At 38.9% G+C, this 16,357-nt stretch overlaps 1 non-coding gene across 1 annotated transcript; it reads left to right on the top strand.

The window, feature by feature from the left end:
* Window positions 1-8,138: 8,138 nt before the first annotated feature.
* Window positions 8,139-11,008, top strand: LOC104428896. Its single transcript, XR_005548744.1, has 4 exons — window positions 8,139-8,612; window positions 9,029-9,318; window positions 9,712-9,939; window positions 10,553-11,008. It is a non-coding gene; the product is annotated as a polygalacturonase (transcript).
* Window positions 11,009-16,357: the final 5,349 nt, after the last annotated feature.

Here is a 16,357-nt window from a genome sequence, read left to right as displayed (position 1 = left end):
GAAAACCTGAGTAGGAACATGGCCTCAAAGTTGAAAGTACTAGTTATTAACAAAATAGGGAAGTATCTTGAGATTCCATTCAACTGGGGTCAAACTAAAAAACACTTTTTCGCGTGGATCTTGGCAAGAGTGAAGATGAAGTTGGAGAGTTGGAAGGAAAAAACTTATTTATGAATCAAGAAAGGAAACACTTATCAAGATTGCTATGGAAACCTTGCCTCAATATGTCATGTCCTTTTTCAAAATTCCAATTACAATGTGTAGAGCGATCGAGCAAGGGATTGCTTCCTTTTGGTGGAAGTAGAATGAGGTGAAATCCAGGCTAAATTGGAAGGAGTGGGAAACTCTCAAAACTAGGAAAGATTGTGGAGGGATGGGTTTTAGTGGTCTTATCACCTTCAATAAAGCAATGATGGGTAAATGGATTTGGAGACTCTCACAAACACCGTCGCTCTTTAGAGTCAATAATTCAAAGGATATTTTCTCGGAGGAGATTTTTGGAGTGCAAAAAAGGGGCCACATCCTTCTTGGGATGGGAATGCGTGCTTGTCGGCTGGGACTCCATCTCTAAAGATAGGGAAAATTACTAAAAAAGTCTTAAACCTATTGTAATTGTGCCAATTCAGTCTTAAACTTATTTTTTTGACCAATTGAGTCCTAAACCTTTTACAATTATTCTTGATCAGTCTATCCAGTCAAAATTGGCCGGACGGCGCTAACGAGCTTTTTTAATAATATTTTATTTTTTTGATTATTTTATTAATTTTTTTTTTTTTTTTTCCCCCTTCTCCCTCTTCCTCCCTCCTCCCTCCTCCTTCCTTTGGCTCCAGCAGCTTGCCTCGCCGTCGGTGAGCTCGCACCCAACGACGGCGGGGCAAGCCCCGCCGAATCTAGCGAGGGCTCACCTCGCCCACCAACCACGAGGCAAGCCCTCGCTAGATCCGGCAATGGGGGGTCACCTCGCCCGGCGACCGCGAGGCGAGCCCTCACCAAATCCGGTGGGGGCTCGCCCCCTACTATTGCTGGGTGTGAACTTACCGACTAGCGAGGCGAGCCCACGGGATTGCCTTAGTTTGGTGACCGGCCAACCTAGCCAATTGCTGGAGCCAAAGGAAGGAGGAGAGAGGAAGAGGGAGAAGGGAAAAAAAAATGAGGCAAAAGGAAAAAATGATAAAAAAAAATAAAATATTTCAAAAAATAAATTATTAAAAAAAAGCTTGTTGGCGCCGGCCGGCTTCCACATTAGCTCCGGCCGGCCAATTTTGGGCGGATGGATGGATCGGGAATAATTGTAAAATGTTTAGGACTCAATTGGTAAAAAAAAAAAAAGTTTATAATTGAATTTGCGTAATAGCAATAGTTTTATGACTTTTTTTGGTAATTTTCCCTAAAGATATAAGGTGGATAGTGGGAAATGGTAAAATGATCAAGATCCGAGAGAATAAGTGGCTGAATGTGGGTGTCATTGGCGGGTCAACAAACCTAAACGAGCCCAAAAAGTGGAGGACCTGATTAATCGGAAATAGACCTATAAAACGGGTGGGTCGGGTCGGGTTTTGGTCGGGTCATAAATGGTCCGACCCAAATCGACCCATTTAACCCGTTTATGACACATTTATTACAAGTACAAAATTTTAGACCCATACCGACCTATTTAATTAAATTTAATAAAGCTTGTATATATATATATATATATATATATATATATTAGTTTTAAAAAATAGTATTGCTAAAATAGTTTTATACAACATAAATTTAATGGATAATTTTTATAATTTTTAAAATAATTATTTAAAAAATTGAATTTTAATTATTTTAATTATTTTAATTATTTTTATGTTTTAGATATATTTTTCATTTTTCATTTTTCTTCTTCTTCTTTGGCCGGCCGCCTGGCCATTTTTTCTTGGCGGCCGGCCACAAGCGAGCCTCGAGCTCGCCGAACACCGGCGAGCTCGAGGCTCGCCTGGGATCCGACGACTCAAGCTCGCCGGTGTCGGGCAAGGCTCGGCGAGCTCGAGTCTCGCCCGATCCGGTGAGCTCGAGCTTGCCCGACGCCGGCGGGCTCGAGGCTCGCCCGGATCGGCGAGGCACAAACCTCGCTCGACGCCGGCGAGCACAAGTCTCACCAGATCGGCGAGGCTCGAACCTCGCGAGATCCGGCGAGCTCAAGCTCGCCCCTCGCCGGATCTAGCGAGGCTTGAGCCTCGCCTAGATCGGCGAGTTGAGTCTCGCCATATCGGCAAGGCTCGAGTCTCGTCGGGCGTTGGCAAGGCCTTCGCCTCGCCGAGATCCAGCGAGCTCGAGGCTCGCCTGGCCGGTCGCCAGCCATCATCGTGGCGGAGGAGAAAGAAAAAAAAAAAAAGAAGAAAGAAAAAAAAAAAATACAATAAAAAAATTATAATTTCGATTTTTATAATTTTTTTTGAAAAGTTAAAGAGAAAAGAAAGAAATTATAAGGTTTTGGTTAAAAATGGGTTCTTAATCCAACCCATTTAAGACCTACTTAAGACCTACATATCTTAAGCTTTTAGTTATGAAACCCATTTAACTACTATTATCTAAAAACAAGTGACCCATATATGACCCATTTAAATCATAAATGGGTCATATATGGGTTTAAGACCCATTTTAACACTTCTAATCGGAAGAATAGAACCTGGAATGAGCATAGACAGCGGACTCTTTTTGACGAGAATATAAGCAGGGAAATTCTTGCCATCCCTCTAAGCAAAACCCCAGAAGAGGATTGGCTAGTTTGGACAAGGAATAAAAGCAGAACATACACAGTGAACAGTGCTTACAATAAGCCATATCCACTGAACCTACAACAGTAAACACTCTTAGCCTCTACATCATTCCAAATTCCCACATCTTTTTGGACACAACTATGGAACCTAAACACCTCTCCTAAAGTCCAAATCTTTCTATGGAGTGCCTCCCAAAATGCATTACTCACTAAGAAAACCTTTAAAAGAGAGAAAGACCTTACCTTCTCCCATACGTCAACTGTGCAACCAAGCGCCGGAAACAGTCGACTATGTCTTCCTAATTTGCAACTGGACAACACCGATACGGGCGAATCCATGGCTAAAGTTGCAACTTTTAGGCCAACCCATTACTTGTGTGGGAATATAGATATCTCACTGCTTCGAATCAAAGAAAAACCCAGTGTCGAAGGAGGAAATTGCCATAATTCTTTAGTTAATTTGGAAGGCCTAGAACGTCTTTATCTTCCAAGCACACTGGCCGGTCCCGAGCGGAATCAATGACCTCGCAATCACAGAGCAAGCCAGTTTCTTGAGGTGGAACCATGAATGAAAAAAGAAGAAGGAACAAGAATCGCGATTACCTGAGGTATGGCGGCCATCGGCAAAGGATTCCCTCAAAATTAATAGACATTTATCATATATGCACATGTACATGCATTATTTTCTTTACTTCTCCTCCCAAACACTCTTAGAACATCTTGACATATAAGGTATCTCGACTCACGATACATCCCGATGCACAAAGCATTATCACTACTAATGTATGAGCAATAGAAATATATAACATAATACTTCTCGTATTTAGTTATATAGTAGTAGTGCGTATGATAATATTATATTGATATGATCTCCCTTGCATCGACAACGAATTCAACCCTCATTTTCAAGAATCGACCTTGGGTACACAACATATTTTCATGCAAATCATACTGAAATACAATCACTTTACCCTCTCAACAATCACACACGTAGGTAAAGATTTTGATATGCTTACATTCTTTTCTCATGCAAGAAATGACAACATGCTTAGGGAATTGATATCAATAACCCAAATAATTGACAACATAATTAATCAGCAATACTTAGCTAGTAAAATAGGAACTTAATTGAATTACAAAGATACCGCTTTCAAGTTTAATATTTATCGTTTTCGTATTCTTCTCACTAAAATTGCCTTCACATCTTAGAGAAACAATCAAATACCCCTAAGAAATTCATTAAACACATTCTAGACATGTGACCAGCTTAATGACCCAATTCAAGTGAACATAAAGGTTTTAGATACCATCATTGAAATTTACTTACACTTTGACAAAAGTCAAACCAAAATTAACAACCACATTAGTTCCGAGCAAAGATACCCCCTCCGAGAGGGGGGAGGGGGTGGCGTTTATTTATTTATTTATTTAACTACAAAGCAGAATTTCATTACTAGGATAAGTTCCAAGCAAATACAGCAAGAGCATTAACACATAGTAAATCCAAAAGAGCAGACGGGGATTAGATACCTAGTTCCTAGGGAAACATCCCATACGTTGGGTTTTAGCTAACCAATCGGCCACTTTGTTGGTATCACAACTACAATGGGCAAGTGTAAGTCCCGAAATATTTTTCATTTTATTCTTGGCCTGGTCCGCTAGAGGCTGCACTGCCCAACTAGGTGTATCTGAAGAGAGAACACTCTCCATCAGCGTACTACAATGAGAATGAACTAGTATTTCTTTTCCTATTATGTTTGGGCCAAGCTTTGAGGAAATAAAATCTAGGTATTCAACCAAAGCTACAACCTCTGCTTGTTCGGCAGAACTCACCTCAATGTTTTTAGCAAATCCGTCCATTATCCTATCAAAGGAGTCCCTACAGATGCAAGCCACAACTGCACGAGAGGGGGTGGCGTTTAGTACGTAATTAAAGTTAAGCTAAAGTAGTCATCCCCCAAAAAGTCAAAAATGATCCGGAAGAAATACAAATTGAGCCGTCTTGGAAGGTTTTGAAGCGATTGTCAGATTGATGGGTAAACCTAGAAGCTGCACTTTTTCGTTGTTTTTATGATCGTTTGCCACGAATGCATTGGGCGAGTACGTACGCCGTAAGTACGAGGACTGTCGATGCCTTTTGATGGGTTTTGCAAAGAAATTTGCAAAGGAGGGTTTGGTTCTTGAATATGTCCCAGATAGTACACACGTCGCGAATTGGAATCATTAGATCTTAAAGTATTATAAAGTATATAAATAAATAAATAAAAACCAGTTTTCTTAACAAGTTCTCTAAGACACTTGCTAAATACTCAATTAAAGATTCATTGCACTATCATTCTCGTGTCATATGTAATCAATGCATCTTGTGGGTACATGTAATATATTTTGTAATAATGAAAACATTTCTTTTATAGATGTAATTGACAAGTTACTCGAGAATGCTCGACTACCAAAAAAATATTAGGTGCTATAAAACCAGGCGGAACGCTTCCAGTCCCTAGGAACATAAGATATTTTCAAACACATAATTGTTGCTATGTATTTGCATCCCTTTACTTTAAAGGGAGTCTACAATGAACAGGAAAATTACCAACTTAATCACAAATCTATTATATGAATGTCAGTCCATTCATAAACTTTTGAATTTTGTCAAAATAATTCGTACACTTTTGTGTGAACTTCCAATGTAGTCATTCCACTCAAGTACCATCAAAAATTGCTCACATGAATATTCTCATAAGACATCATTTTAGGTAAAGTCGTTCGCAACAGCATGCCATGTAGAATAGTTGTGCACTACTAAGATTTGCCCTAGTAGCCACCATTCTCACATGGGAAAGGGAATGTAAGAGGTTTGAATCCCTACCTTCTTAGGGGAGTGGGGGTGGGGATGATTTAGTTTCAAGTATATGTTTTGACTCCCATACTCTATAAGGATGCAAAGAAAAAAATTGAATGTAAGAGTTAGAGTAGGAGTAAAGTAGAATCGATAAAAAAAATGAAAAGTTAGTGATAACCTAACACTACATTAATAATTAGAATATTAATTGTACATATAATGACGGCAATTCATGCAATTAAAATTATAATATTTTTCTTGTTTAGTTGCTTAACAAATCCTTGCACTTACTTTCTTTTTTTTTTTAACAAAAGCCCTAATAATTTAGATAGGAAATAAGGGGAATTAAGGAGGAAATTATCCAATATGTGATAAACTTATTTTACACATGTTAATTTAGTCCTAAACTTTTTAGTTTACCAATTAGTCTTAATGTAGTCCTTTTGATTAATTTTTACTGAAAATTACTAATGCGGTTATCAAGTTATCACTCGTTATCTTACACTACACACTATCTTGCTAAAAATTTCTAATGGAATTTCTCAAAAGTTTAGTACTCAATGATAAAATTGAAAAAATTATAATTGAATCGGCATCTATATAATAGACTTATGACTAATTGGAAAAATTTCTTTGGAAATCGAGTGGAGGGGGATGTTTGGAAAATTCATGGACACTCGAACTTCCAGCACGCGATGGAAAGCGGTGACCATACAAAACAATGTGGTTCTCGTGGGGTTTTGAACTTAATCATGTGGGAAGCACCTTACGTCCATTGGATCCAAGTTCAACACACGCATTGAATGGACATCATTATATGTGGATTTGCTTTATAACTAAGTGGGGTGAAGGATGAAAATTGAATTGGAAGGGTCGATCTCATGATTGAGAACACACGTGCCGCGCCGCCTGAAGGGTCAATTCACGTTCCGACTTTTTGGCACGACCATCTTCCATAATCTCACGTTTCGTCACGACAAAGACGAGAATAGCTTAGTGCTCTTGATGTCCTAATTTCTGAAATTATCCTTATTGGAGAAAAACGATTTTTTAAAGTAAAGAAAGTTTTGTCTAATTGTCATACGTTCGAAGCAAACACGTGCCTTCTTTGTTCCATTTTGATTCTTCGCGTTCTTACTCTTTTTAGGACACGTGTCCAAAAGAGCTGAGTTTATTTAGGGTTTTCCATATGAGTTAATAATTGATTATTGGTCCACAAAGAACATATTCTTGACCGGATTCATCTAAAAAGCCTTAAAATTCATGATAGCTAATTTAATCATAAACTTTTTAATTAAATCAATTTAGTCATAATTATTTCATCGTGCTAATTTAGTTATAAACTTATTATTTTGATATATGATCTGAAGGACTATGTTGTCAAATCCTCAAAAGATTTAGGACTAAATTGGGAAATCATTCAAAGGTCTATGCCTAAATTAGCATAATTGAAATGTGTAAAATTGAATTGGTGGTTATATACTAGGTTTATGATTTTTTAGACAATTTTCTCTATTCTTGATCAACGGTAATTATATACATCTACTCCTCCACTTTTTTTTAAAGAAAAGTTCACTTATTAAATTCAGTATAGGTAATTTTTCTATATTGTGTTAAAAATTCATAGGTTTTTATTATATTTTAATGAAAAAGGCTAATGGAAACATGTTCTACCTAGAGAAAATCGTTTACGAACAAATCCTAAAAGGGTTGTCTAATTTATCCACAATGAAAAGAAAGATAGAAGACTTGGGTTTTTGGACCATGTTATCTCATATAAAGGGCGACATAAAAAAAATTAGAAAAAAAAAGGCTTAGCCTATTTGAGCCCATCGATAAACACGTTGGCTAATTCACAAATTGTTGCATGTCGAGTATAGATTGAACAATTTCTCATCCCAAGGGAGGGGGGGGGGCGCGGAGGGGATTGAATGATTTTAATTAAAACTTTTGATCCTATCTATAATTGAATCAAGCAACCGTGCCAATCATTCGTACATCACGCACGAGGAGCAAAACTAGAACCTTTGGTCCAAATTCTCATTTATATAATTAGATGATAATCATGAGAAAAGGAAGTCTAAAAAAGAACTAGAGCCCCGTAGAACCTTAGGCTCGATTGCTTCGCATATTATGTATTTTTGTCTCGCCACAAATTTAATAATTAGCTCAAGGGTTTAATGAAAAATTAAAATGCCTAACCGGAGCTAGAAAGGGACTTTAAGTGCCCGGAATTATAGTGTGGGCGCAGATACGTCCCTGTGGACCATGAACGCAAGCAAAGTCCTATAATTTCTTTGTTTTTGGGCCAATGGCAAAGTCCTACGATTCAATCAATCGATGAGCCAGTTTCTTGAGTCGTCAACTTCGTGCAATTTGCCAAAAAAAAAAAACTTCGTGCAATTCAATGCACTTGAATCCAATTCAAATCCTATAAAACCCCCCCCAAATAACCGCCTCTCTACTCGCACTACTCCCACCACTCACCTCTCTTCCAACTGCCATCAACTCCGTCACATCTCTCTCTCTCTCTCTCTCGGCCAAGAGAAAATGGCATTACCGAAGAGTAGCCACAGCACTCTTGGTGTCGCATCACTTCTCTTCATGGCGTTCCACATTGGCATCACCAGCTCACAAGCAGCAATTGCCGCGACCGCGGCGGAGTATGACGTTGTCTCTCTTGGGGCCAAGCCCGATGGTGTCACAGACTCGACGCGAGCCTTCGTGGGCGCGTGGCTCGCGGCTTGCGGCTCTGAGAAGCCAGCCATGATCAGCGTTCCGCCTGGACGGTTCCTAGTGGGAGGGGCCACCTTCAATGGGCCGTGCAAGAACAACGCCATCCGGTGGCACATCCAAGGGGTCATCACGGCTCCCACGGATTACAACGTGCTTGGGAATGTCGGGACGTGGCTCTTGTTCCAGTACGTGGATGGCATGTCCATCTCCGGTGGGATCCTTGACGGGCAAGGTGCCGCCTTGTGGGCTTGCAAAGCCTCCGGCAAGAATTGCCCCAGTGGAGCCACGGTACATACATACATACATACATTTGTCGTTATTATAGTCATCGGTAATTTCATTTGAATCACACAACAATATCGACATGTTTTTCTTTAAGTCTATATTGATCTCCATGATCCTCGTGTTACTAGAGTTTGTCTTAGTATAATTTTCTAACACGGTCCAAACTTGCACAAGAACACTCATAGAAATGAACACATCCATAATCTTTTACAAGAATATTAATATTTTATGTACTCGTAGGCTAATCATTATGTGCAAGATAAATAGATAAAATAATTAACCTAAAGTACGACAAAGAAGCTAAGTGGCTTTTGAGAAATAACAATCACAATTAGGGTTTCTTGCTTGTCAATCAAATGTGCTCTCTTTTGCGACAATTACGTTTTGACTTTGTGGTTATTTCACGAACTACTTTGTAGACAATACTCTTCAGCAACTCAAAGAACATTGAGGTGAGCAAACTGATGTCGCTTAACAGTCAGCTTTTTCACATTGTCATCTACGGATGCCAAAACGTGAGGCTGCGAGGAGTGAAGGTTTTCGCCTCCGGTGACAGCCCTAACACGGACGGCGTTCATGTTCAATTGTCTTCCGGTGTCACGATCATGAGCTCGAAAATCGGAACTGGCGATGACTGTGTCTCGGTCGGTGCCGGCACCACAAATCTTTGGATCGAAAATGTCATGTGTGGACCGGGCCACGGAATCAGGTAATTATAATCGCTAAACCCCAGAAAAAAGAAAACTTCAACTGTAAAACATTAAATCTGATAATTAACTGAGCATTCAACATGTACCATATGGAGAGGCCAAAATGTTAGGCCTGTTCGAGGGATTCTGACTCTTGCTTTTAACTTCCTCGCCAAAATGAAAATATTGCACCACATATAGAAAGAAAACATCAACGAGTCACATGTCACTTAACTTTAAATTGGAATCTTTTTATATTTTAAACATTTTTGTCCTCCCGTACTAGAAATAAATTGAAGATCTTTAACACTAAAAGTAATTAATTAATGCAAGAAAGGTTGTGGTTTAAGTAAAGATGGCAATTAATATTTTTAGGAATGTATATAATATATTGGTTGATGATCTGTACACAGCATTGGGAGCCTAGGGAAGGACCTTGAGGAGGCAGGGGTTGAGAACGTGACAGTCAAGAACGTTATGTTTGGAGGACACAAAACGGGTTGAGAATCAAATCTTGGGGTAGACCCAGCACCGGATTTGCCAAGAACATCCTCTTCCAACATGCCTTGATGTCCAACGTCAAAAACCCAATCGTCATCGACCAGAATTACTGCCCCAACAAAATAAATTGTCCTGGTCAGGTATGTGTGGAGACATGTTATTCGATTATAATGAAGACTAAAGAGTCTTTTCTTCATTAATTTGAAGGTTGACATGGATCACCATAGATTAGGACAAGTCATATTGTGTTAGATTCATAATGACATGTAGATTTGGGTTACCGTCGTTATCAACAATAATGCGTGTGACCTATCAATGAACCTAGGGAAAACAACATCATTGAATCGATCATTGTTAGATCGAGACCCATTCATTCCACCATGATCTAGTCATCACGAGAACTCGTTTGCTAGCTAATAGAATAGTAAAAAATACTTGCAACTACCACCAAAACCATCATAGAGTGAGATCATGCACGTTATTCTCATTGTAAAGTTATCTCTATTTACATCAGTAAGTAAATAAAAATATCAATTGATTTCTTTTTTACCAATATTACTATATCGATCATAGTTCTTTTGTCATGGAAAACTCCGAAAAGGACTAGCTCAAATGCTCCATTAAACCAGAGTTCGTTGTAATGAATCTACGCAAAATTTTCTTATTCTTTACTCCATTTTTCCACGTCCATTTTAGGGTTTATATATAATTAGTCTATTCTTACCACTTCTAACTTTGATTTTGTCCAAATAGTTTTCAGGCGTAAAAATTAGCGATGTGATATATCAAAACATTCACGGGACATCGGCGACGGAGGTGGCTGTCAAATTTGACTGCAGTCCGAAGAACCCGTGCACAGGAATAAGATTAGAAGATGTGAAGCTCACTTACAAAAACGATCGGCGACCTGCTCAAGCTTCTTGTGTTAATGCTGGTGGATTGGCCTTTGGCCTGGTCCAACCCTCCAGTTGCTTATAGTGCAAAACGTTGAATATGATCAATCGAGTATTGTAATATATGTACTGCGTAGAAGTAGAAACATATAGTGGTGGTAGATTACATGTATCTTGTGAATGTTGCTTGAGCATGTGGCTGTTTCCCACCTTGATTATGAAAAGGCTGGTCCGAAGCCTGGCCTTGCAACGTTGGCTTTGTACTAATTTTCTGTTATATTCAACTGATTGATGAAATACACAAGGTTTTAAGTAATAGATACTGTTGAAAATGACTATTGATCATGAAGATGATGCTGTTTGATTCGGAGGATTTTATTATATTTCCTACAATTTTCGTTTCTTGTCGCACTTAAGGCAATGGGGAATCACTGAACATGAAGAGTTGTGAGACGAGACCACGATGTTCGGTGAACACTAGTTGGGTCTCCGCACATTGCACCGGAACACTGTTTATGACCATAATATTCTGATAAAGTTACATGATTTGCTTTACAAATCATAGGATTTATATTTAGATCATATAAAAAGAAAACAATTTAATCTATACTTTGTTGCTAGCCAAAAATAGTTATAAGTAAGATATTATCGTTTAGGAGTAGTGCTATTGATATAAATATCATTTAATCAGTCTTATTATTACGTTGTCATAACATTTTGAGTAATTGACCATCTTTGAAGAAATAGGATACATTAATTTTTCAATTTTATATATCCCACGGCATATATCATAATGGACGGTGAATAAGTACTCAATCAGTCCAATAATGTCAAATCAACATTGAAGGACTACTAATTGCTACTCGTTAGGATAAAAGACACCTAGCTATCTAAATCTCCTCACCTGTCCAATTTACGGGAAAAAAGATTGAGGTCAATTTTATGCTCACTATTGTTAGGTATCAGGACTAGAACTATTGCCTATTAAGGGTTAATAGGTTAATATATAGAATTTAAAGAAAATTGAAACTAATATTGTAGTAGGACAACGTTTGGGGAAAGGTGTGCAATGCTTAGATATTACCGATGTACAATAATATATCACAAGAAATAAATAAGAGTTTAAGGGATAGAAAATTGCACACGACAAGTTTATAGTGGTTTAGCTTTGATAAGTCTACATCTACACTCTCACGCTGACAATCTATTAGTTGAATCCATTAAATGAATTAATTAGAGGTTACAGTAACTAAGTACTCTCAACTTGAGTAAGTGTGATCTAAATTTCTAATCTCACACTCTCAAAAACAACCTCTAATAGATAACAAGTTAAGCTCATGAAGACAAGTACGTAAGATGAGGCTCTCTTTGAACTTTGGAACCTATAGACTACAATTCTTTTTCCATTTAGCATCACAATATTCTTTTATACTCCTCATTGTCCAAAACAACCGTTGGACATCAACTTTGAGGATCATTCATCCAATCCACCTGTTGGACCTAAATGACTCAGGATGATCTAATTGCTTCTAGGTTCCTAAGAATGGAGTCTCCCTTGATTCCATTGCCTATACAACAGAGAAAGGTTTCCATAAGTTGATTACTTCGTTTGCAAAGTGCATCTCTTCTCCAATGATTGCCATGAGAATTACAATCCTTCAACGGGGAAGGATTGCGTGGATATGGAAAGTTCTCCTAATGTTTGATTGTCTTGACAATCTTTGCAAATTACACATTTGCCTTTGATCAAGAAGAGTTAATCATATCTTGACGTAGAGAACTAGATTCACTAGTGTCTTGAATCTGATGAATATATTTGCTCCAAGCACCACACCTAGAAAACTTATAATCAGAATTATAAAACACTTATGGAAAGGTTTTATTGATCTTCAAAATCATTTCGCAATATTTCCTCAACTTTAATAACACAATTCCTTCGTAATTTAGTCAATTATAACTAGCATATCCTAAAAACAGACTAAGTTTAATTAAATCAAGCATGTAATATAAATTAGGAGGTGAACTAAGCCGATAAGACCCATTTTGTGCTAGTTCGATCATATGACAATTAGCATAAGATCAAGACAATAATTTAAAGTTTCTTAATAGCCATTAATAACAAAAGAAATATAGATGCAATATTAAATTAACCTTATTTTTCTTAAAAAGAGAGGCGGCACTCTCAGCGATTTCAGGATGTGAAGGAAGAGTACAGACCCACAGGATCACATCAGCTCTTTAAGAGGAACGGCGGGCTGATAAAGACTGCTTACCCACCCGGTCTGCTACACTGTTACACCTCCATGGGATGGGCTAGGGCTAAACTCGGAGATTCCTTTAAGAGATCTTTATAATCTGTCACAAGATTCCCGATCTCCCAGGAAACCGTGTTATCTTGGACGATAGAGTTGTCGGATTCACAGCAAGAGGTTAGTTTGCTTTCTGTCACCATGAAATTCGAAGGATGCGAGTAAAGCACAAGTTTCTGCTCGTAATGGTTAATTTATTCCATTGGTTAAAACACCTCTCCGGTCTCTGCAGATGATCGCAACAGAGCCTTGCTGAATAGCTCCATGAAAAGCAGCGCCGAAATTCACTTTGATCGAGCCCATCATCGTAGGAAACTATGCAGCAGGAGGGTCACTTCTTCGAGTTGTTTTGAGTTAGAAGTTCAGAAGTGGAACAGAGGGACGTCGAAAGAATAGCGACTGAGGCAGCGTCTGGTGTGGAGTCTTTGAAGATGAAGGCAGCTCCAGCCTTCCAAATGTACCGCATAGTAGAAAGCTCGGGGGACGGGAAGATCTTACCTTCTTTCTTTTCTTCAACTTTTCGTAAACACCAGTTTTGAATTCGTTTGGAACCTTAAGAAATGGACCGGGGATCTTAAGATATGCATGGTTCTAGATGGGTTTTCTGGGCGTACATTTAAAAAAAGAAAAAGAAAAAAAAGGAGGTGCTCTGCCATTTGAACTTCTCGCTGGCAAAGGGAACACATGGGAGAAGGTACAATCCGTCTTTTTTTCAAGATTTTGAAGCTATATCTAGCTAAGAAATGCAAAAACGAGTTTGTAAAGTTTGTAAACATAGGAAAGGTTGACAATTTAAAAAGAAAAAGGCCAACAAAATTTCAACGAGCGACTCAAATGAGAGTTAATAATCGCATATGCTGTGTAATATTTCAATGGGAAAAAATTAGCATGTCATGCATGCTAATTCATGTTGATAATTTTTAAAAAGATTTAGTAAATGTGAAGAGTTGCCAACTAAGGCAAATGGTGACGAAGTATTAAAAAAAAAATGACTAAATGCCAATAATTAACTCAAAAATGAGAGTTTGTGACCAAAATAGTTGGCAGCTTAATTTGACAAAAGTTGACAAGACACTCTAATTTTTGTAAGTAATTTTTTTTAAGAGTTTGTAAATTCGAACATTAGATAAAAGTTGGTAAACTAGCACACAATTGCAAACTTGCAAACAATAAGAAAAGGTTAGTAAACTCAAAGATTGTGAATAAGTTCCCAAACGATTTATCTGAAAAAAAAAGTCGCTTGTAACTTTTTCTACCTACGGTGTCTTTTCAACATTAATTTAAATATACCGGCACTAAAAGAAATCCTTGTTTTTGGGCATGGACCAGTAGGATTCTGCCTTCGAAAATTAATTTTTGGGATAAACTAGCCTTCTAGCTGTTAAAAATCTATATTCTTGGTTTTTTTTTTTTTTTTTTTCCCGTGAACTCTTAATATTAGATTTCAAACAAATGATTCCAATGAGAACTGCGATGAAACCTCCACAGTCCCAGCTCTCTTCTGCTTTTGGTGTTAGAGTTTTTCTAATTGTGGACTACATTAATTGATATTGTAATTTACCGTTTAACGTTTATCGTTTTACGGGGTTTGGTCTAAGATGAGATAGAAGGTTTCTTAATTAGTCTAATATGGGCTGGCTAGTGTGGGCCGAGTTGAGCCTCGGCCCGTAATGAGAGAGGCGGCTGGAAACTCTATAAATAGTGCTCAAGTCTCTCCTCTAACCCTAATTCTCACATTATCCTCACATAAGGGCGTTTACCTAACGCTACACGTGAGGGCCACCTCATTGAGCCAGTGATACAGAGGGCAATAGAGGAGAAGGACTTGCGCGTGGAACATTGTGTTTCCGCTTCCGCTCCAAGAACAATGGATCCCAAATCAGGTGCGTTAATCTTTCTACTCGATCATGCATGTTCTTGTTCTAGTTATGGAGATCTTGGGGTTACGCAATTTGCGTCTAACATGTGGTATCAGAGCCGACTCCCGACCGCGTGTGGGACCACAGCTTTCTGATGCCTGTGGGGCCATAGCGGCCTAGGGAGGGAGATCTTGGTCAGCTTATTATGGCTTGGGAGAGGGAAGGCCCGAGGGATGGCCCGCCCGCCCGCATAACGCTTTTAAAGCCGTGAGGGTACGCTTCCGCTGCGCTGAAAACAAAGCCGTGAGGGAGGGTGGGCCGGTGGGCCACGCCTCCAAAGCGGACAATATTATGGCTTGGGAGAGGGAAGGCCCGAGGGATGGCCCTCTGCCCCTGCATAACGCGTTTCACGTACGCTTCCGCTGCGCTGAAAACAAAGCCGTGAGGGAAAAGACCGTGGCTGGGATGGAAGTGCGTCCGTGCCAGGGCGGGTGACTCAAAGCGGACAATATTACACAGTGGGGCCCGGGATATTACAAGTGGTATCAGAGCATCCATAACCCTAGAACTTGAACGCATAAAGGTTTTGCCCTAATCTGTACGGACTAGCCCTAATTCGTACGGATCTTGCCCTAATTTGTAATTTTCGAGATTTTTTGTTCGATAAAAATAAAATAAAATCACATATTCGGACTGGGCTCGACGAGATGAGCAAGATGGTCGCCGGCGCGTCGCAGGGGGAGGCTGCACGCGCCCCCACGCACGGCCACGCGCCGCCTGGGCGTCGAACGCGCGCCGCGCGTGATATCCACGCGCCGTGCACTCAGGCGGCGCGTGAGGGCGCGTGGATAGTTGGATCGGCGCGTGGATGGCGGCGTTGGACTCGTATGGTGATTTTCTATCTCGTGGTATATTTATTTTATATGTTTGATAATTTTATGGATGTGAAAATACATACGGAACCCTAAATTCGTGTATTTTTAGTGTATTTTTGCGTATTTTTCTTATATTTTCTGTGAAATTGGAAATATAAGTGTTGGGTTACAAATATGTTATCACATAAACATTATAATGTGTGGTTCATCAATAAAAATCAAACTTTATTGTGAACTAAAGCTGGCTTAATGAGATACAATAATTATGGATAGTAATTGAGCTATGTATTGAGCTGATGAGAAACAGTAACAGTTATGAAACTTTTGTTGTTCATGCATACTCCTTGACACGATTGTAATCTTTGAATGATGGATATCTTAAGAACTCGTGACCAAACTGATTGTACTGATTAACATATCTGCTATATGTGGGTAATGCATGTCGATTAAGTTACTGCATATTGTTCATGAACTCATCTGGTCACTTGTTAATATCTATCAAGTTGAATATTTTTATGGTTAAGGAGTATGACAACATCTATGCAGAGCAATATCTACTATTAAATTTTAGATATTTTGTTCTCTGGTTTGACTCAATTTATAGGCCATTGGTTGAAGTAAT

The sequence above is a fragment of the Eucalyptus grandis genome, chromosome 1 (genome assembly GCF_016545825.1).
Source record: "Eucalyptus grandis isolate ANBG69807.140 chromosome 1, ASM1654582v1, whole genome shotgun sequence".
Taxonomy (NCBI): Eukaryota; Viridiplantae; Streptophyta; class Magnoliopsida; order Myrtales; family Myrtaceae; genus Eucalyptus; species Eucalyptus grandis.
Note: the sequence above shows the minus strand (reverse complement) of the source record. Positions and strands in the feature narration are given on the sequence as shown.